This window comes from Martes martes (assembly GCF_963455335.1).
Source record: "Martes martes genome assembly, chromosome: 2".
Classification (NCBI taxonomy): Eukaryota; Metazoa; Chordata; class Mammalia; order Carnivora; family Mustelidae; genus Martes; species Martes martes.
In genome coordinates this window covers 132,382,399-132,406,889 of record NC_137889.1, presented here as the reverse complement: position 1 = coordinate 132,406,889, position 24,491 = coordinate 132,382,399, and positions in this window count along the sequence as shown.

The following is a 24,491-nucleotide window of genomic DNA, read 5'->3' as shown; positions in this document are numbered from 1 at the left end:
TTGCAGAGCCATGTGACAAAAAAGTAAATTCTAATGTAAATTATGATCTTTAGTTAATAATACTGTATTATTAATAGTTCATCATTTGTTAACAAATACACCACACTAATTCAGGATATTAATAATAGGAGAAACTGTATGAATGGAAGAGGGTATGTTGAGAAACACTCCTTTCTACACATCTTTTTATATAATCCTTAAACTGCTCTAAAATATCGGGACACCTAGGTGGCTCAGTCCGTTAAGCATCTGACTTTGGCCCAGGTCATGATCTCAGGGTCCTGGGATCAAGCCCCAGTTTTGGCTCCCTGCTCAGTGAGGAGCCTGCTTCTCCCTCTCCCTCTGTCCCCTCCCCACCCTGATCATGCTCTCCCTCAAATAAATATATAAAATCTTAAAATATATAAACATACAAATCATAGTAATATTGTTCTATCTTAAACTAAAATACTATAGGACTAGATGCATCTTAATAAGATGCTTTTTTAAGGAATGGGTAAATTAGTAGTTTTGTGAAGAACTAATTGCCAGGACATCTTGTACAAAGTTGGTGATATAGAGAGTACTGTTTATAAATATAGAGAGTACTGTTTATAAAAAGTCAGATGTAAGACTAAAGTATGAATTTTCTTAGAAATAAGCAGTGACCCTTTAGGCAGGAAAAGCTGTGGACCATAGTGTTAAATATTTTTCTTCATTAAATCTGGAAGTTTGTTGACTAATGCTTTTGGAAGTATGAACTAAAAGGAGTAACTTGTTCTCAAAGTGGGGGGAGGGGAATCCTGTTTGTTCAGAAAATATCTGAATCTATAATCTCAAACTTAATATTGTAGCTGCATGCATTTCTAAGGATAAAGTACTCATTGATGAATGACCAGCTCCACCCCTCTGGAGAAGTATTCCCTGAATTTAAAGGGATATCTGTCCTATGACATTAGCTGGTAGTGATTTGACTTGAAGGGATGGAGTCATAGCATTGACACTGGAAGAGGAGCAAGCAGGAATGGCCATAAAGATGTTCAATATGTCATCAGATACCTTAAGCCCTCAGATTAGAGATTCATGCATAAACATGGGAAATTTAATTGCTCAGGGGATTTCAATAGAGTTCTGTACCCCTCTTCCTCTGGTATTCATGAGACTGATTATTTATTTCCTTTCCTTTTTTTGAGAGAGAGAAAAAAAACAGGCATGAGCACAGGCAGACAGGCAAAGCAAGAGGGGAGAGAGAATCCCAAGCAGGCTCCATATCCAGTGTGGAGCCCAACATGGGTGTTGATGTCATGGCCCTGAGATCATGACCTGAGCTGAAGTCAAGAGTTGAATGGTTAACTCACTAAGCCTCCCAGGTGCCTCAAGACTGATTCTTTCTAAAGAGACAGACCATTTCCTTCAGATTCCTGTGTGGCAATCTGAAATATTTGTGACTCATATTTCAGCTGTGATTCAAGACTGTATCGCTTTCTTTATAAATGTTCTCTATCTTGACTGTATCATTGTCTACATACTAGTCATAACTTTGGCAAGATGTTACTATTAGGGGAAATTGCGTTAAAGATATATGGGATCCTCTGTGCATCATTTCTTACAATTGCACGTGAATATACAATTATTTCAAAAGAAAAGTTTAGTTGAAAAAAGAAAAAAAAATCAATGAGTAGTGACAATACAACAATCATTCATTCTTTAAAATTTTACTAATTAGATAGGGCTCAGCAAGGACAGCTTTTCCCTGCTTTAAGTGATGTCAACTGAACCAGCCAAACGAGGATCAGTAAAACTCAGTAGCAGCTAGTCCAGTGACTGGCTCCCATGCTGGAAGTTGGCTGGCTTGCGCATTGTCTGGGAACTCAGTTGAGGTTGTATTCTCTTTCATGTATATCCTTACTATGGCTGCTTAGGCTTCCTCAGACTGTGGTGGCTGGTCTCCTAAAGGAAGGATTTGGAAGCTAGTAGACTTGAATGGGTTCCTTGGATGTACTCACATGAAACTTCTGTTTCCAGTCATCAAAGCAGCTATTGACATAGCCTAAATAAAACTCAGCTTCTTGAAAGGAGAAATATAGGTGCTCAGGAAGACACACAATAGATTGGCTTGTATGAGAAGATCTTTCAGCATCAGTGTGCCCTTTGTCCATAATAACTGAGTTTATTTTTAAAATCCATTCTATCTCCTGTCAGCAACATGGAGATGACTGCCAAGAACTGTGAAGGGGTCTGAGATTTTACATTACTTATAAGCTAACAAACTGGTCTGTCACATTTATAGATGCTGTAAGACTTCTTGTAAGAAACAAAGAAACATGAATCAACTTATATCAATAGTAGTAAGTCAGAGTATCATCATTCTCTGTGCTAGAATTTTTAAGTCCTAACTTCTTTGGGGTGACATGTCTTAGGATAAGATCATGTTGCACATGGGTTTGAGATACTAGTCTGGTACCCAAAACCAAGGGCTTAGCCCTTTTGGGACTGGCTGCAAACAACCCACTCCCTTCACTCTATCCCTGCCTCCAGGAAGTAAGGGCTAAAGGAAATAAATCCTGCTGTGGTGGTCTGGACCTACCTTGTTTCCTATGTACCTACACAAACTTCTCAGTATAAGAAGATGCATAAGCCATGCATTTTGGAATACTTAAAAGGAGGTAGAATGTAATTTTAAAATCCTTCTAAATGAAAAGAATAGGAGCTCCTGGGCGGTTCCATTGATTAAGCATCTGACTAGATTTAGGCTCAGGTCCTCTTCTCAGGGTTGTGGGACTGAGTTTTGCGTGAGACTCCATGCATAGTGGAGATCTGCTTGATATTCTCTCCCTCTTCCTCTGCCTCTGCCACCACCCCTGCACGCATGCACACACACTTTCTCTCTATCAAATAAATAAATAAGTCTTTAAAAAATACGTAGAAAGGATAATTTGTAAGAAAAAAGAAAAAGTTCAGAGGCCTATACAAATGAGGGAATTCAAAAGCAGTAGGGTAAATGTCAGAGCTGGTGTATGTATTATATCAATCCCAGAAGGCTAGAGGTTGATTGAAAAGCTACTTCATTCCTCTACAAAATAAAGTTACTGAATAAAAGAGTATCCCTCCTTTGTCTTCTTTCTCCCTTCTTTGGATCTGTTTTGAGGGAAAAAGTGCCTTTTGTGCCTAGTAGAGCTAGACCAGAAAACCTAGATTCACAGGCACAGTTAAATGTTGTTTGTTTGTTTTTAGATAGCCATTCATGATATTTGTAGTGTATTATTTTATCTTATTTTGTGACAAAATCTTTATAGCTCATGGATACATTCAAAGGCATATCTTGGAATCAAAGTTATGTCTTGGAACATTGGTGGTTAAAAAAAAACTAAAAATAAACAGGAAGAGATGAATCAAAAATTATTTTCTTGTATTTTAATAATATTCTCATACTGCCTTTTACTATTTCATTACTTAGCTTTAGTTTTTAGTAATATATAGGAATTAGTTGTTTTCATTTTTTCTATGAAACTATAGTTAATCACCATATGTGGAGCTGGGAATATTCGCTCTGACTCTTTAACTGTCAAGCTGTTCAGTTTTGAACAAGACAATTAACTTCATTTTGTTCAAAAGCACATAGTGTTTAAGGTGGGGTGCTTCGGATACAAACAGAAAGGGCTTGGGATCTTTGATTTATGCCTTATGAGCCGAATTGGCTTTGACAAACAATATAAACTCTATTGATAAACAGTTTTCTTACTTTTAAAATGTAAAAAATAATACCTACCTAATAGTTTTGTTGTAAGCACTTCTCATAATAATACATAAATACTTAGTAAGGTAATTAAATGTAAGAGCCTAATAAATAATAGCTAAGGTATTTTAATATTTCAGTTATTATTAATACCTACCTAATAGGGTTTTTGAAAGGACAAGTTAAATATATTATTTAAAGTATATCTCATGTTTTCTAAAAAGATTAGTTTTCTTTCCCTTTATTGTCCCTAATCTGCTTACATTCATCAGTAGGAATATATCATCCTCTGTAATTATTAAAACCAACCAACCAACAAACAAAAGAACTATTATAGGGTAAATTAGGAAAATGAGGCATTTAAATAAAAAGTACCTGATTTGTTTTAGGATTGAATCTTAATTACTGCATTCATAAGGACTAATTTTAATTTGAGAAAGAGAAAATTTAGGTAGCTTGTGTGTACGTACACAATAAATATGCAAAAGATATGGGGTGTAAACTGGGGAAGACTGCTTATAGAACTTGTAGTATTAAACCAAAGTCACAGCTCTCTTGGTTTGCAAGCGCCCAAACTGACGATATAAATTGTAATGAAGTCTCTGGTAGCCAGAATGTAGCCATTAGCATGTTCATGTCAGTCTGGCTTAAAAAAGCATTTGCTAATTTATTTGCATATTTTTGCTTAGTCACAATTTTGTCAGTTCTTTTCATTATTCTTGTACAAGTTCTTGATGGTGAAAAACAACTTTAAAATTGGTTTAATGTCACATTTTTTAATATCTTTCCCAATTATACAAGATAAAATTAATAGCTATCGCAGGACATTTCCAGGAGAGATATTTAAAGTCATACCACTTATTGTTTTTTAGATTAGTTACAGAAAACGATCCATGTACTATTTACCTATAAAATGATTAAGCTCAAGGCCTTAAGTAAAATTGCCTACCTGTATTATTTTTGACAGTCACTGTTTATTAAAATTTGTTAACATTGCATATTTCACAAATGTAGATTAAGCATATTCTTCATTCACTAAGAAATATTCCTAAGATCAAGGTTTGGCTATAGTCTATTTACCAGAAAATCTTTTGTACATTACTAGCTACTCTGGTACTTACAATCATAGTTTTACTATTCAATCATTATTGTTAAATTCTTCAAAAAATTAAAGCTGATACTATTTCCAGGATTTTAGAAGCATTTCAATAAGCCATGGCAGTATGTGGGCCGCATATTGGCCATAAAAATGACAATAGTTACTGCAGGGAACTGAATATCATTCTCATATTTCCACAAAATTATTTAATGAGTCCTTATATACTCTATCAACAGGACTAATTAATTGAGGATCTAAGGATAATATTGGGAAAATTCATGTTTTTAGAGAAATGCAGGAGTTCATGAATATATATATATATATATATACATATATATGCATAATATATATGCAATATGTGTGTGTATCTTTCCTTTATTAATAGTTTGATATACATATTTGTTAAGAGTTGAATGACACCTGAAGTCATAAAACAACACAGACATAGTGACATATTATATTCCAGTATATCACGCTTTGGCTGTTTTGAGAACATCTATTTGATGAAAACCAGGAAAGGAAAACAGGTAGCAGAGAAAGGAACACTTCTGAATTTTCTTAGCAGGCAGAATGGCTTTTTATGGGAAGGCAGAGAATCTTATCTGCAAACTATTTCCGTTCGATGCAGTTATTTACTTTAGTCACAAACCCTTTCATATGAATCCAAAAATACCTTTTATGGTGGGCTACTGTGAATAATGGTGAAACCACTAGTGGCCCAAGCAAATGACTGTGGTTCACCTCACTACTTCTGTGTCAGCCAGAAGCTCTCTCAGTATGAGAGAGATGAGTTTGTGCCAGTATGTTTCTAAATCTCATCTGGTCCTCCTTGGGACCAGTGATATTTATTTACCAGCAGGTAATTAAGACATAATTTTCATCTGTAGTTATCACCAACATGAGTCACAAATTTACCATTCACCCAAACTCTTCATTGATCAGCAACAAGGTACAAAGATTTATGCTAGGGATTGGAGAGCATGGGGGAAACTCATTTTCTGTCCTCCTTCCTGTCTAGTAGGAGGAAGAGAAAAGGAGCTCTAATATGCTAAGACAAAATTAAGTGGTGTTAGAGGTAAGAAGAGAGAGTAGTGTGGCGAGGTACAAGAGCTGTGGGCCCACATGGGGTTTGGCTCTCTCCCTCAATGAATCATTCAGCCACTATTGCAAAAATACAGTGTAATAAAAATGTCCTTATAAGCTGAGCAGCTTGCAACATCAAACATTTTTCTCTTTCTGAAGGACATCTGGGCTTTAGCTGATCTAGAATGTGCCCCTCCCCAAATCCTGGAATTAGCTCTAGATTGTGCCCTGGTTTCAGGTTTACTCCATATTTCTCATCTCCTTGGAGAAATGACTCTCTGAGAAATGTTCTTATTACACAAGAAAAGCACATGACCCCTGCTTTTCACGATATGAGCTTTATACATTTTACTTCTTTTTTTTTCTCTTGAGATCACAGTTTTATTTCTTTTCAATATACACCCAGAATTGGGATTTTTAAATCATAAGATAGTTCCAGGTTTTTTTTTTAATTTCTTTTAGTGTAACAGAATTCATTGTTTATGTACCACACCCAGTGCTCCATGCAATATGTGCCCTCCATAATACCCACTACCTGGCTCTACTTCTAATAGAATCAAGTTTTCTTTATAAAAGAGACCATTTAAGAAGGCTCTAATGTCCAAATGTCAAGGATAAGATGCATGTAAAAGCAGAACCCTTTCTGAACCCTTCCTCTCTCCCTTCTACTACAATCATTATGATGACAGCACAATATTTTCAAATCTTTTGTTAGTATTACAAGGTTGATGACCTTGTAGGGTTGTATTTCACTTCTCAGAGCTCCTTAATTTGGGGAGGTATAAATTGCTCTGGATCACACTTTCAGACAAGGTAGAGTAAATAAAACCATTCTAAGAAAAATGTTATAGACTTTCAGATTTTGCAGTCTAGAGTCTAGTGAGAGGTAAAATCTTAAGGAGGAAGAACAGATGGGTTAGAAAACAATTTCACTATGATGAGGAAAGTTTCAATTTTCTTAGGAGTAAGAACTGATATTAAATTTTAAGTTTTTTCTCTTATACTGGGCCAAGTTATTTTTCTCTTCAAATACTACATGTCCACATGTAAAGTCTGCATCACACAACCACCTTCTATAATTCAACTTGGAGGAATGAAAAAATAAAAATTCTGGGCAGTGTAGACCAAAGTAGCCATAGAAGAAAACAGGAGTTGCAAGATGCAAGACAGTTTGAAGAGGTGAAAAATTTGGCAGCTGGAAGAAATCACAGTGAGAGGTGAAATTGTAAGAAAGGTAAGCCTCCCAAAGAATCTTGGATTCAGAGCTGTCTCCAAACTTCCAGCATTCTTAGTTTCCCTTTGGGAACTCCTCTTCTCCCAACTGGTAGACCTACAAACCCATGGTCCTTTTATTCCCATTAAGTGGAGGAGGGAGCTTCATATACTTCCTTCATCATCATAAAAACTGCTGCTCTAGCCAAGATAGGCATAGTTCCTTGGGTCTGGGATCTTCTTGGATATTTGGTGTCTTCAACAGGGACAGGACCATGCCTCATTTGTCCATAGGCTCTCCAGTGTCTAGCTCAATGGCTCACCGAGAATGTTCTCTCAAAATAAGATATCCACTGGGCTTTTCTTCTAGTTGGCTTGCAATGCAGTAACAGAATGCCACAGACTGTGTTGCTTAAACAATGGCCTTTTTTGTTTTATTTTGTTTTCACAGTTCTAGAGACTGGAAGTCCAAGATCAAGATGTCACCATTTGGTTTCTGGTGAGAGTGATCTTCCTGGCTTACACATGTCACCTTTCACTGTCACCTTTCTTCATGTGGCCTTTCCTCTGTGTGTGTGGAAAGAGCTGTGGAAAAAAAAAAAAAAAAAATATATATATATATATATATATATATATATTTAATTTGCTTTAAAATTTTATTATTTTTTCAGCTATTCCAATAGCTAATTTGGTATTAATTTAAAATATCTTGAGATCTTTACTTTTAAAGACAATAGTTAACTATTCCAGGTAACTATTCCATGGAATGCCTCTAATATTATCATGTCAGAACTGGAGGAATTTGATGTAAATTTAAAAAACAACAGAAAAAGTGTAGTGTTTATTTGCTTTTTCATAGATGTTGTAGCTTTTTTTTTTTCTTATTTGTTTTTTAAAATATTTTATTTATTTATTTGTCAGAGAGACTGAGCACAGGCAGACAGAGTGGAAGGCAGAGGCAAAGGGAGAAGCAGGCTCCCTGCTGAGCAAGGAGCCCAATGTGGGACTCCATTCCAGGATGCTGGGATCATGGCCCGAGCCGAAGGCAGCCGCTCAACCAACTGACCCACCCAGGTGTCCCGTTGCTGTAGCTTTTAAAAAAACACTTATCACTTATTTATTCTCTCTCTCTCTTTTTGGTATAAACATTAAGATATTCCTTTGGAGGTCAGAAATATGATTTCTCAGTGAGATAAGCTTGCATTGGGTTTAAGCCAGGGAACTTGCTTCCTAACTTATTCTAAGACTTAATAAACGAACATTTCTGTAGGAAAAACCATTTTGAGAAAGAAAATAAAAGTTTATGAAAGTCTAGAGGGAAACATTATTTTATTGGTGTTATTTTTTGTTTGTTTCTGTTTTTGCAGAGGTGGCATTTTTTAATGTAAATGAAAGGATTTTTTAAATTGGGGATAGGCCATTACTCCAAATTTACAGTATCTTTCAAATGCAAAAATTTGAGGAGTTATTTGATTTTAATTATTTTGGATGAACGATAATTAACATGTTTAATTTTATACTATTTTAACAGTATAACCATTATTAATAAAAAGCAAACACATTCTATACTCATGCATTATGCTCAAATAGCACAAAATTACTGAGTTTACTCAACAGCTATAAAGCACACAGGAGTTATTCTGGGATTAACTTTTTGGGTGAAATAAATATAGCTGTGAAACCACAAAGAATACTTTAATGACTACAGGCAGACCATTTGGTTGAAAATACAAGTGAGTTAACTTGTCAAGTTTTCTTTTTGTTCTTTCAGTTGCTGGGTAGCTATCAAAGACTAAATACATTTCCATCTGTGAACAAGTATAATCTATTGATATATGCACACTCATGAGATAGGAAGAATCACAGATGGGAAATTGAGACATGACAGATTTAGAAAGGCTTTCCTTGGTTTGGGGTGGCTGTGGCAATTTCTTTAAAAAAGACAGTAATGAAGTTTCCCACATTAATTGACTCCTTGACAAATAATTTCTCTGTAACATGCAATGCTGTTTGATAGCCTTTTACCCAAAGTGGAACTTCTTTCAGAATTGGAGTCAATCATCTCAAATCGTGTCACTGCTTTATCAACTGAGCTTATGTAATAGTCTAAATCATTTGTTAGCATTTCAACATTCTTCACAGCATCTTCACCAGAATTAGACTCCATATCAAGAAACTACTGTCTTCATTTATTCATTTGAAGCAACTTCTTATCTCTTAAATTTTATCATGAAAATGATAAGCAATTCAATTCCATCTTCAGGCTCTACTTCTAATTCTTGTTCTCTTAATATTTCTGCCACATCCACAGTTTTTTCCTTTACTGAGGTCTTGAACCCCTCCAAGTCATGCATTAGGGTTGAAATAAAATTCTCCCAAACTCCTATGAATGTTGATATATATAATTTTATATATATATATATATATATATATATATTTTTTTTTTTTTTTTTTAAGAACTTCTCTTTTGCATTTGCAATTTGGCTGTTTGGTACAAGAGGCCTAACTTTTTGCCGGTCTTGGCTTTTGAACTGCCTTCTTTATTAAGCATAACGATTTCTTGCTGTTGATTTAATGTGAGAGATATGATACAATTTCTTTCACTTGAACACATAGAAGCCATTGGAGGGTTATCAACTGGCCTAGTTTCAATATCTTTGTGTCTCAGAGAACAGGAAGGTCAAGGAAAGGGATAGAGATGGGAAGGAGCTAGTCAGTAGAGCAGTCAGAACACACACGACATTCATTGATTAAGTTTGCCATCTTATATGGGCATGGTTCATGGTGCCTCGAAACAATTACAATAGTAACATAAAGATCCCTTATCACAGATCATCATAACAAATATAATAATAGGGGTGCCTGGGTGACTTAGTCATTAAGCGTCAGCTTTCAGCTCAGGTCATTATTCCAGGGTTCTGAGATCGAGCCCTGCATCAGGCTCCCTGCTCAGTGGGAAACCTGCTTCTCCCTCTAACACTCCCCCTGTTTGTGTTCCCTCTTTCTCTGTGTCTATCTCTGTCAAAAAAAAAAAAATATGATCTTACAAAAAACAAATATAATAATAATGAAAGATTTGAAATAATGTGAGAATTATCAAAATGTGACACAGAGACCTGAAGTGAGCAAATGGCTTCAATAGACATGTTCAATGCCAGGTGGCCACAAGACTTCAATTTGCAAAAATTGTATTATCTGTGAAGTGCAATAAAATAAAATGCAATACAGTGAATTATAGATCAGTGGAACAGAATAGAGAGCCCAGGAATAAACCCTTGCATATACACTCAAATGATATTTGACATGGATACCATGAATATACAATGGGGAAAGGGCAGTCTTTTCAACAAAAATATTGGGAAAATATTAGATGTCCATAAGCCGAAGAATGAATTTGGACCCTTTCTTACAGCATATTAAAAAATCAACTCAAAATGGATTAAAGACCATTTAATTGGAGAAGAAAATGCTCTAGTTTGTAGTAACTCATCACAAGGCAATACCAGGGAAGGAAGGAAGGAAGAAAGGAAGGGAGAGAGAGAAAGAAAGGGAGAAAGAAAGAAATTGAAATGAGGAGGAGAAAAATCTACCCTGAAAGTTGTAATTTATAGTAGGGAAATGGCATTTCAACACATGTGTATAAAATTATGTAATTTTTATCTTGGTGTATAACTGTGATAAAACATAAGAATATAGTGTTATAATTTAATGATTGCTAACTTTCCAATAATAAACTGCTGTACAGGGACGCCAGGGTGGCTCAGTCAGTTAAGCAGCTGCCTTCGACTCAAGTGATGATCCCAAGGTCTTGGGATTGAGTCCCACATTGGGCTTCTTGCTCTGCTGAGAGCCTGCTTCTCCTTCTGCCTGCTCTGCCTGCCCTGCCTGCCACTCCCCCTGCTTGTGCTGTCTTTCTCTCTCTCTGACAAAAAAAATAAATAAAATCTTTAAAAACACAATAAACTGCTGTACATGGTGCGTTAATATTTTTAATTATTATGTTTTGCTACATTTTATTTTAAATTTTTGCCTTATTCATAATTAAGATTGGTTTGTAGACTTTACTGGTGCAATTTTTGTCAGGTTTTACTATCATTGTTTTATATAATAAATTTTTGAAAAGTTACCCTTTTTGTTGTATGCTCTAGAATGGTTTATTTTTAATTTTTTAAAAGAGTTATTCATTTATTTTAGAAAGGGAGAGAGAAGGAGTGAAAGTATGGGGGGAAGAATAGAGGGAGAGGGAGAAAGGATCTCAAGCAGATTCCTTGCCAAGCATATAGCCTGAGAGGAAGCTCAATCCCCCAAGCCTGAGATCATGACATGAGCTGAAATCAAGAGCTTGATGCTTAACTGACTGAGGCACCAAGTCACCTCCACAAATAGTTTAAGTAGCACTGGAATTATCTGTTCTTTACAATTCTTTTGGGGTAATTATATTAACATGTCTGGGTCTGCCTAGTGTTTTTTTTTATTTTATTTTGTTTTGTTTTGTTTTAGAGATAACTTACTGAAAAATATCTGTGAATCTTCTGTATAAGTCAACATATATATCACTTCTCTCATTTCCTGAATAGATTGCACCAATTACATTTTCATGCAAAATGATCAGATTCATTGCAATTTTCAAATATATTTGTATACATTTAGCAACTCAATTTACTATGAATCTTCTTGTGGTTCCTGTTTTACTTTTTATTTTCTGATTTTGCCAATTATTCATTTTGCATCATTATTCGAGAATAGTATTGTTTCATTTCTATTTTTTTATGTTATTTTTTCTTTTTGATCAATTTTTACTTTATGTTTCAAAGATACTCAACAGAAAGTTACCCTCTTGTTTCAGGATTCAGAATTTATATGTAAACTATCACCTCTAATTCACACCTTATTTTTTAGTACCCCCCCTCCCGGCTATTGTTGTTCTCTTGACCTTGTCATTATCTGAGTGTAGTGAATTGAAATATTCTACCATTATTATAATAGCGATGAAGCAAAAACAAAACAAAACAAAACAAAACAAAACAAAAACCCTCCATACTTAAAATTACAATTATAAGCAAAATTGTCTATCATAGCAATTTAATTTGTTCCAGAAATCTTTGTTCACTAAAAATGACACACAGAGTATAATGTATTTGTATGTGTAGACTTAACTTCAATCTTTAGTCATTGTAATGTGCTTTTCATGATTTGAATCCAGAGAATTATAAAAATAGATTCACATAAGAAAAATATCATTGACTGAAATTTCTTAGCTGTATTTGAGAGTAAACTCAAAATAATTTTACATTGTTTCATACCTGTTATTTATCTTACATAATTAGCCATGTGAATAAAATTATGACACTGATATAAGATGTATATTATTCATATGCAATTTTATAGAAAACAGAACTGTGTTTTCCATTAAACATAATATGACTTTATGGTTCAAAAATGGACTATTTTTTGGGTAATAGTGCTATAATATGAAAATCAAGAACTCCTAAGTGGCTTCATTAGTTAAGTGTCTGTCTTCAGCTCAGGTCACAATCCTAGGGTCCTTGGCTGCCTGCTTAGAAGGGAGTCTGCTTCTCCCTCTCCCTTTGCCTCCCCCACCCACCACTCATTTTCTGTCTCTCTCTCTCTCTCTCCCCCTCTCAAAAAAATAAGTAAAATCAGTTATACTCAATTAATGAATCACTGAACACTGCATCAAAAACTAATGATGTACTATATGCTGGCTAATTGAACTAATAATAATAAAAATAAATTGATAAAAATAATTAAACTAAAATAAATTTTAGAAACAAAAAATTTAAAAAAAAGTCATGGAAAAAATCGGTGTTATAAGAAAAAAATGAATGGAAATCTTGGAAATATGGTACTATTTTAGCATCAATTTTTAAAATAATCAAAATCCTATGATAAAGAGTATGCCAAATTCTACACACATACAAAGTTCTGGAAAACAACTAAAATAGAGAGCAAAATTTTTAAAAGTATATAAATGTTTCTATGAAAATGAAATTATTGAAATGCTTCACTTAAAATAATCACTTTAATGACCCCACTCCCCAAAACTAAAATCTTTGGTGCATAGAATTATGAAAGCTTTTTGTTGTTTCTTTTTCTGATGTAATTTTCAGATATAGTCCGCTATATTTACTATGATTAGACTAACGTATTTGGAGAAGCATATGAACTAGAAATTACAGTACATCTTTTCTGAATCAATAAAAGGAAACTGGACAAATTCTTTTCTTCTGTCAAATGAAATATTCAGATGACTCCTAAAGAACAAGAGAAACACTTTTCCCCAAAGGAAGCTGCATTCGACATTGACTTTTAAAGACTGCAGGGGCATTCTTCCCAATAATACAGGTAGAAAATAAAATACAAATAGATTCTGGAATACTGAAAATAAATTAAAAAAAATAAAAAAAAATACATATAGAAAAATCACTTCACCTGTAACAAAATATACCAGCATAGAGTTATGTTGTTTTTCTTACACCTTGTAAAAAGTCAAAATCCCACTTGTTTCAATTTTTTTTGAGGACTTAGTAAAAATCAACAAATTCTGTTCAAGTTTACCTCCTCCTCTGTATTATCTCCTATTGCTGTCACAACTGTAGTTTTCTCGACTCCAGCTTTGACAAACAGAACTCTTCGATATTTACTTAAAAGTTTGAAATATAACTCAATTGTTGATTCATTGTCTATCAAATTTTTTTGTCATTTTTCTATATTTTATACAAAGTTATAAATTCTGTGCAGAGATAATGTATGCTTATAAGCATTTCAATGTGTACCATAGATGTTATATATTGTGAAAATACATGTCTGTATATACAATATATATCATAGTGTATATTACATATGCAATATATAACAAGGCATATAAATATAGACTGTATTAGGAAACATGGCTATATACTATATAAATGCAGCCTTGATGAATTTCATCCCTTGAAACCTTAGTAAAATTAACAACAGCAACAATAATAATGAAAGAAGTATGAATTTACACCTATAAGACAAGTAAGTTCTGAGGCTCTAATGTACAGAATAGTTACTATAGTTGGGAATACTCTATTGTGTACTTGAAAATTGCTTAAGGAGTAGTTATTAAGCATTCTCAAAAAAAAAAGTTAACTATTTGAGGTGATGGATATGTTAGTTAACTTGATTGTAGTAATCCTTTCACAGTGTCTACATATGTGAAATTATCATATTATACATTTTAAATATACTGCAATTTTATTTGTCATTATACCTCAGTAAAGCTGGAACAAAAAAAAGAGGAAAGCTAGCATTATTGTTAACTTTAAATTATAAATCCAACCTCATGCCACAAATACAGAAGGATTATCTTTAAACAGAAAAGCCTGTACAACAGTCTGGGACACTTACTTCAAGACTCTTACAGTTGAAGTTAGAATAACTTCACTAAAACCTGTTGGATTAGCACATCAAAAAGATATATTCTACTTAGAAGTAGAAACTCAACCATTTATATTGGGACAAGAAAATATTATAGTGCATTACACAGTTGTCAAAATCCACGATAGAGGTTAATGCAAAAGTAATACCAATGCAGTACAAGTTTGTATATTGCAAAGTGTTACAGATTAGTGTCAATAATACAGAAATTATGGTTTAAAATTCAGAGAACAGTTTTTAAAATTTTAGGCAGAATACATAAGAAGTGATGAAAAGGTAGAAATAAAAGAAAGAGAGAAATCTAGTGGAAAAACTGAGTTTCCATTAACAGATAATTGGTACCCTGTATTAGAAATGAGGATAAGTAAAACAGAGAACATTATAAATAAATAAATAATAAAAAACAACAATTATAGTGTAAAACTTAAGAGTTTATAAGAATCAATTTTGAAAAATCAAAGATCCCGATATTTAAAGATTCTCCATTTCCAGGAAATATTAATGCAGAATCAGAAAACTTATAAATATCCTGAATGTCACTTATATCCAAGGATAAAGAAGAAAATGCTCATGTATCTAGAATTAGATATAAGTATCATGTCATTCATAAGCTAAAATGTGCTGGATTAGATTTAGGTCATTCATAATTAGATGTCACTCCTTAAGACAATACAAAAACCAGCGTAAGACTTTGAGAAGAGCATATCAATGTAAATCATGGATTCTACCTTCCAAAAATCTATCTTTTACATGCAAAAGTCAACAACTCAATTCTCATGTATGTATGAACTCAGTTACTACACAATTTTTTAAATTAATTTTTATAACTACACAATTTTGAATTTCCTTTAGACATGTTTAACAGCTTAAATAAAGTAAAAAAAAAAATCAAGTAAAAAGAAGGGTGAAACTATTGCAAGGATTTTTAATAAGCACTGTGCTTAACTATAATATAACCACACAAAGAGGAGACATAAATTCTAGATCATTACTGGAAGTAGAAAAGTAGAACAAATTGCAAATCTGTATGTTGTGATATTGATAAGTATTTGTATAGAGCATTCAAATTTCAAAACACTATAAGTAGAACCCAAAATACCTTACTTCAAAATTACCAGTGGGGTCCCAATAGTTAATTTTTGCTTTTATTTCCCTTGCCTCCACAGATGTATCTAGTAAGAAGTTGCCTTGCTGATGTCAAAGCGGTTACCACCTATGTTCTCCTCTAGGATTTTGATGGTTTCCTGTCTTACATGTAGGTCTCTCATACATTTTTTAAAAATATATTTATTGATTTGAGAGAGAGCATGAGCATGCCAGTTGGGGGAAGGACAAAGGGAGAGAAACTTCAGGCAGACTCCCTGCTAAGAATAGAGTTGTACATGGGGCTTGATCACATAACCCGTGAGATCATGAAACCAAGAGTTGGAGGTTTAACTGACTGAGTCATCAAGATGCCCCAGGTTTGTCATACATTTTGAAAAGCATCTGCACAGTGAAGGAAACAATCAATAAAACTAAAAGGAAACCTAAGGAATGGGATATTAGAAGATCTTTGCAAACGGCATAAATGATAAAAGTTAATATCCAAAATCTATAAAGAACTTTTCAAAGTCAACACTTTAAAAACAAATAATCCAGTTGAGAAAGCGGCAAAAGACATGCATAAGCATTTTTCCAAAGAAGACATACAAATGGCTAATAGATGTGGAAAGATGCTCATTATCACTCATCATCAGGGAAATACAAATCAAAACTATCATGAGATATCACCTTACACCTGTCAGAATGGCTAAAATTAACAACATGGGAAAAAACAGAGGTTGGCAAAAATGTGGAGAAAGAAAAACCCTCTTACACTATTGGTGGGGATGCAAACTGGTGCAGCCACTCTGGGAAACAGTATGGAGTTTCCTCAAAAAATTAAAAATAGAGCTACTCTGTGACCCTGCAATTGCACTACTAGGTATTTACCCAAAGGATACAAAGATACAGTTTCAAGGGGATATCCTGAGGTTTATAGCAGCATTATCAACAATAGACAAAGTATGGAAAGAGCCCAAATGTCCATTGATTGATGAATGGATAAAGAAGTGGTATATATATGCAGTGGACTATCACTCCGCCATAAAAAAAGAATGTAATCTTGGCGTGTCTGGGTGGCTCATGGCTCAGTTGAGCATCTGATTTGGTTTCAGCTCAGGTCGTGGTCTCAAGAGTCATGAGATTGAGTGCCACATCAGGCTCTCTACTTATCAAGAAGTCTGCTTCTCTCCCTTTTTCTCTCTACCTCTCCCTATGCCTCTCCCCATGCTTGCTCTCTCCCCCTCTCTCTAATATAAAAAAATAAAACTTAAATAAAAGAGGGAATGAGGGCATCTGGGTGGCTCAGTTGGTTAAGCGACTGCCTTCTGCTCAGGTCTTGATCCTGGAGTCCCAGGATCTGGTCCCACATCGGGCTCGCTGCTCGGCAGGGAGTCTGGTTCTCCAACTGACCTCTCTCCTCTCATGCTCATTCTCTCTCTCTCTCTCAAATAAATAAATAAAATCTTTAAAAAATTTAAAAAATAAAAGAGGGAATGAAATCTTGTCATCTTCAATGTCTTGAATGGAGCTAGAGAGTGTTATGCTAAGCAAAATAAGTAAGAGAAAGACAAATACTATATGATTTCACTCATATATGGAATTTAAGGACCAAAATCAATGAACATGGAGGGGCAGTAGAGAAGGGAAAACTACAAAATAGACATTAAATATAAAGAACAAACTGACAGTTGCTGGAGGGGAGATACTGGGGACCTGGGTTAAATAGGTGATGGTGATTAAGGAGGGCACTTGTAAGGAACACAGGGTGTTGTGTGTAAGTGATGAATCACTAAATTCTATTCCTGAATATAATATTACACTGTATGTTAACAAACTGGAATTTTAATAAAAGCCTGAAGCTATTAAAAAAAAAGAGCAACATTACCAATAGGAAATAGGAAGAAACAAAACAAAACAGAATAAATCACACATACACAGGCACAGAAATATAGTGCAGAGAACAGTGAAGAAAGCTGCAATACTAAAAAGTTTTAAAAATGATAAAAGTAAGCTTAGATAAAAATATATTAACATGACTCTAATACATGTTTAGAAAACATATATAATTCATGTGAATTTACTTATCAAAAGAAAAATATACTTTTTATATATTTTATATGGCATGTAAATCTCAATAAAATTTTAATTAAAAACAAATTAAAACAGTACAACCACTTTGGAATATATTTAGCAGTTTCTTATAAAACTAAACATTTGGAGCACTCGGGTACTTCAGTCATTAAGCATCTGACTCGTGGTTTTGGCTCAGGTCATAATCTCAGGAGTGTGAGACTGAACCCCACATCAGCCTCCATGCTCAGTGGGGAGTCTGCTTGAAGATTCTCTCCCTCTGCCCCTCACCTTTCCCATGCTCACTCTCTTCTCTCAAATACATAAATAAATCTCTAAAAAAAAAAAAAAAAACTAAACTAAACATTCAATTAGCATACAATCCTGAAATTACATTCTTGACAATTATTCCAGGGAAATAAAAATTTATGTTCATGAAAATACTACATATAAATACTCATAGCAACCTAACCTGAAATAACTCCAAACTGGTTTTCCAGCACAGATGTCCTTCAACAAATAAATGGTCAAAGTGGGATACATCCATAATGGAGCATTACTAAACAATGACTAGAAAAGTTAACTCTTGATAGACAAAGCAACTTGAATACATCTTCAAGGAATTGTATTAAATGGAAAAAGCCAGTCCTCAAAAGTTATAAACTTTAATTCCATTTAAATACTATTTTGAAATGACAAATCTTAGAAATGGAGAACAGATTAATGGTTACCAGGAGTTAAGAATGGGGAGAGGGTGGTGGTGGTGGAGTGACTCAGATGTGATTTTAAGTGAGCAACATGAGGTCTCTTTGCAGTGGTGAAAGAGTTTAGTACCTTGACTATGGTGGTGGACATATGAACTGACCTATGATAAAATTGTACAGAACGACATATATACACATACATACAGAAATACAAGTGACTAAAGTAAGGTAGGAAAATCTGATTAGATTGATAAATGGCATTAATGTCAATCATCTGTGATATTATACTATAGTTTTCAAAGTGGTTCCATTGGGAAAAACTGAGTAAAATGTATAAAGGATCTCTCTGTATCTTATTTTCTAATTGCTTGTTAATCTACACTTATCTCAATATAATTTTCATTTTAAAGTAGAAAACACTCAAATGAGGTTAAAATAACACAAAATACTTAAAGACAAACTAAATAAAAATTGAAAAAATATGCTAGGCAAAATTGTGCTCATAGGAAAAAGAGGAGAGCAGGCAGTCAGGCATAGTTATAAGTGCTCTTATAATTTGTCTTATAAAAAGTGGAAGAACATGTATAGTAGTTATACATATTTTTTCATTTTGTTATATATTAAGCATATTCTACTTTTTTTTCCTCCACCTTCCTGTACTATTATTTTTATAAGGTAAGTTTTGGGTGGTTAATCTTATAATTTATTATTATTTTTTTAATTTTTTTATATCTTTTCAGCATAACAGTATTCATTGTTTTTGCACCACACCCAGTGCTCCATGCGATACGTGCCCTCCTTAATACCCACCACCTGGCTCCCCCAACCTCCCACCTGCCGCCTCTTCAAAACCCTCAGGTTGTTTTTCAGAGTCCATAGTCTTTCATGGTTCACCTCCCCTTCCAATTTCCCTCAACTCCCTTCTCCTCTCCATCTCCCCATGTCCTCCATGTTATTTGTTATGCTCCACAAATAAGTGAAACCATATGATAATTTTCATATGGTTTCACTTATAATTTATTATTTAATGTATAGGATATCAAAGGTAAAGCAAGACCTGACTGAAAAAGAGGAGGAGGAGAAGGAGGGGAGGAGAGAGATAGAGAAAGAAAGAAAAAGAAAGAAAAAAAAGAAAGAAAGAAAAAGAAAGAAAGAGAAAGAAAGAAAGAAAGAAAGAAAGAAAGAAAGAAAGAAAGAAAGTCTTTTAAAAATTGAAAAAAATGAAGAAATTTTGGCATTCCATTTTTTGGTGAGATTGGTGAGTGCCCTGTATTTTACAAGAGATATTCCTCTTATGTTAGCTAGAAGTATCTTCTTGGCTATTATGTCTAAAAAGTAAGTAAGTGTAGAAAGGCCATACAGATGCAATGTGGTGAAAGGTTGAAGAGCTCTAACTTCTGTGCAAAGCAGCCTCCTTTCACCTGATGTATGCTCTTCCTTAAACAGCAGGGGCTGGAAGCTGGGGAGTTACATCTCAGTTTCTCAGATTTGCTTCCCTTAATGGTAGGCATTTCATAAAATGTGGGAGGGAAAAAGACAATATAAAGCCACTTTTGTTCTAGTCATAGTGGTAGGCAGATTGCCTGGCTTTGCCAGATAGACAGTGTTAAAATTTTCTGGCTTTTTTTTTTTTTTTTTTTCTTCCCTTCTGGAAAGAGAGACAGCCAGAGAACATGTTAGCAGGGGGTGGGGGATAGAGGGAGAGAATACCAAGCCGACTCCAGCTGAGCATGGAGCCTGACTTGGGGCTAATCCTGGGACCCTGAGATCATGAACTGAGCTGAAATCAAGAATCAGTCACTCAACCGACTGAGCCACTCAGGCACCCCCTGCTTCTGGATTTGTTGGACACTCATCACCACTTTTCTGTCCTCTGTTCCCCCAAGTTGTTAAAAAGGTTTTGTAAATCTCCCATCTCCCAAATTAAATTTGTTTCTGCTTATGATTGCTTAAGTTGTTTCTGTTGTTCTGAAAACACTAACTGGCACAGAAATTGTGTCAAAAGTCCTGACATTCTCATTCAGCCTATGGGCACGGAGTGCTTACACCTCACAGTTGGAAAAAGCAGAGGTGAGGATATTGGATGCCTTGGTTAAAAACTAAGTTAAAAACTGTGGCCTATCTGAAATTAAAAAATGTCTTAAAAGTGAAATTAGTTACTAAATTTAATGTCAAACACACAAAATTATCACATTCAAATGTCATATTTACAAGAAACATTTCTAGATCCTACAGTCAATATATATACATATATATGTCAATACATACGTATATATATATATATATATATATATAAATAAATTAAATTACTGCTATTAAAATGTGTTTTCACACACCCCCCAAATACAGGTATTTGACAATTTTTTTTCTTTTAGTGTTTTAAGTTTAGCTAATTATAAGAAATCTTCCACTAATTACGTAATTTGAATTCGAAAACTGTCACAATAAAAATAAGGACATATCTTTAAATTATCTCTGCAATGATGCCTGTATGTTGCACATGTTATCAATTTATCTTAAAAGGCAAATTTTAAAAACTCATACAATTTAAATAATGTTGGCAGCAAAGACACAGTGAATTATTTTTTAAAAACATTCTGTACCAAATATTGCTGAGGAAGGAATGTTTTTTAATGTAATGAGCAAGTTTTCACAATAAATCAAGTTTTGAAAAAGTCAAAAATATAACTTAAAATGTACTATTCAATTCTTTGAGTGAAAAAATTGAGTCAACTGAGAAATGATTAAAAACTATATGTAAGATGTTGGTATGTTATTAGATCATATGCTATCAGATAGAATATTTTTTTAATTTTTTAGGGCATGAATATGCAACAAATGTTTACCATAGAATTTCCTCTTTAATTTTTGAAATTAATGAGCAATGTTAGCCGCAATAGTGACAGTGTTAGCTATTATGAGGAGATGACAGAATTCCAGACTTTGGAAGAAGATATCCACTCAGAGACTTAGAAAGTTAAGGAAAGTCATGATTGTTGGAGATAGGACAGCTGTAGGTTTGTGAAGAAAAAGAAGGATACATCTGGAGTGTTATGGAAATATTTGGGATAAGTAGAAGAGTGTTGGCAATTGGAGGTCCAAAAGGAAACAGGATGATTTTGTACTCTGCAGCCTCTCCTTTTTTTTTTTTTAAACCATATATTCAGGAGTGCCTGGGTGGCTCAGTTGGGTAAGTGTTGGACTCCTGGTTTTGGCTCAGGTCATGAACTCAGGGTTAAAACTTTTTTTTTTTTTTTAATTTAAATAACAGACAGAGATCACAAGTAGGCAGAGAGGCAGACAGAGAGAGAGGAGTAAGCAGGCTCCCTGCTGAGCAGAGAGCCCGATGCGGGGCTTGATCCCAGGACCCTGGGATCATGACCTGAGCCAAAGGCAGAGGCTTTAACCCACTGAGCCACCCAGGTGCCCCAGGGTTCAAACATTTTATCTAACAATATGTATTTAATGGAAATATGAAATTACATAACTATGCACATTGATACAGTGATGAATTTTCTTTAAATATCCAAATATAGTATTTATTTTTAAAAAGATTTCATTTATTTATTTGAGAGAAATAGAGAGAGAGGACAAATAGAGCAACACGCAGAGGGAGAGGAAGAAGCAGGCTCTCTCCTGAGCAAGGAGCCTGATGTGGGACTTGATCCCAGGAGCCTAGTATCATGACCCAAGCTGAACACAGACACTTAACCAACTGAACCACCCAGGCACCCCATATTATTCATTTCAAGTACTATACTTTTAATACACTACCTCATTTACAATGAACATTATGTATGTTAAGAAGTTTTTTTCCTAGTACTCAATGCAAATGATGTTAAGTATTTTACTCAAATAATTGCTTTTACAGCAAACTTAATCTTGAAATAAGGAGAGAAGATGGCAAGATCTCAGTTAGAAACTAAATAGATGGTATTAATTCATAATGCTACTGCTCACACTTTACTCCATCTATACTCAAAATGTATTTACTATTAATTTAGATATCTTTAATAAAAAGGTAGGGATCATTATTAAAAATAATCTATTTCTTATAATATTGAATATTGAACGAGCAATTGCCTATATGGAATTAAATGAAGAAACACCAAAGTGAAAGTATTAGAATAAAAGCAGTACCTTAATGAAAATTTTAGAAGTGATAAAAGTTCAATCAGCAAGGCAACATGAAAGAGTTCAGTGGGAGAGAAATCTGATTTCATCTTATATAATACTATGGCTCCTTCTGCTTTATATAACTGATAAAAGAAGTTTAAAAAAAAAAAAAGCCATACTGTTGAATTATCTAAGACAGTCCCCAAAGTGTGGTCCCTAGACCAGCAGCAAAGGTGCCATGTGACCTGTGATCTTGTTAGTACGAAATATATTAAGTAAGAAACTCTGGATGGGGCTCAACAAGCTGTGCCTTCAAGTCCTTCTGGTGATTTTGCTGTAAGTAAATTTGGAGAACACTGATTTGGATTAAAGGACGACCCAGGTAAACCTTAGGCCTTCCTTCTCTAGGGTATTTTACTCATGCTAGGTGATGAAGCAGTGGGAGACAGAACTTCCTGGAGACACAACTGTATACATACCCCCACTTCCAGCAGGATGAGCACTTATCCAGAACTGTAGAAGACAAATCTGAGAGAAAATATTTATGTATCCTTATTTGAGGGTTGTGAAAAATTCCAGTAGTTTCTAGGCTACCTAGTCAAACATGGTTTATCTGCAAGGATATTCTGAGAAGAAATCTTGGAGAGAAGCTTACACCTGACATTCTTGAAAAATAACAGTGAAAAACTAGGCTGAAAATAAATACCTTTTGTGAGGAGCCAAAAAACAATTTTATTAGAGTGAGGAATGGTGTGGGTGACTTTAGGCAGTTTCCCTGCCGTATTTCCTTTCACAGCATCACTATTGTAACTGCAGCTTTCCACCACTGGACCCTGGCCATTGGTGTTGTTCAAAGGAGGGAAGATTTGTTCCAGCTGGCAAAAGATAGGCATAGCAGATGTATTTCTTCACTCACAGTTGGCATAGGATACTCAAATCAAGACAATTGTACTTGAATAAAGTGATTTCTCTGAAAAATAACATTTTCTGTATTCTTAAAGATTTATTTATATTTTAGTGATGACATTTTGGAGGACTCAGATCATAGTGATCATAGTATAAGGATGCATTCTAGGGGAAGAAGAATATGAGATAAAGACAGATCCCTACCATTCAGGAAGTAGGTAAAAAGACTCTTTACAGGATGGATGTTGGGGGAGGATTGTGCAGAAAAAGAGAGGATTCAGTTTGGCATGGAAGTCTTGTTCATCTGTTTACTCAGTACCTTCTTAATGACAGCATACTCTGTGATAGGTATCTTTCTAGTTACTTGGGAACAGCCAAATATCCTTTCTCCAGGAGTTTGCATACACTCCTTATAAGTCAAATAATAAACACTAGTTGCAATAAGTATTTAATTACATGTTATTTTAGAAGGTGAAACGTTTTATAAAAAGAAAAACTTTAAATGAGGCCAAGAGTAGAATTCATGTTGCAGTTTTAAAATAAAGAAGCACTGCTGGGCTCCTTCACTAGTGACATGTGAGCATTGATGTTTATCCTTGCTTCTAATCTTGATTAATCCGTGCTAGTGTGAATAGAGGAGAAGAAGAAAAGAGGTGGAGATATCCATGTAGTGTTGGGAAAAACTGAACAGGGAGTCTTAAGCCCCTACAACTGGGGCTTAATAGGAGAAATGTGTAATATCTTTACAAAGTTCTGTGATCATGGCACTGGATGGTTCAGTAGGTTAAGTGCAGACTTTTGGTTTCGGCTCAGGTCATGATCTCGGGGTGGTAAGATTGAACCCTTCCTCAGGTTCCCTGCTTAGCGAAGATCTGGCTTCAGATTCTGTCTCCCTCTCCAAATAAAAATAAATAAATAAGATCTTAAAAAAAAAAAGGTTCTGTGTTAACAGAGTAGGAAGGCAATGTGATATCTAAGTAGCACATTAGCAAAGGCTAAGGGAGAAAACAACTTGATGAGACTGAGGATAGCTGACAACATCCAGCTTGGTATGAGATAAGCAGCCTGTGGT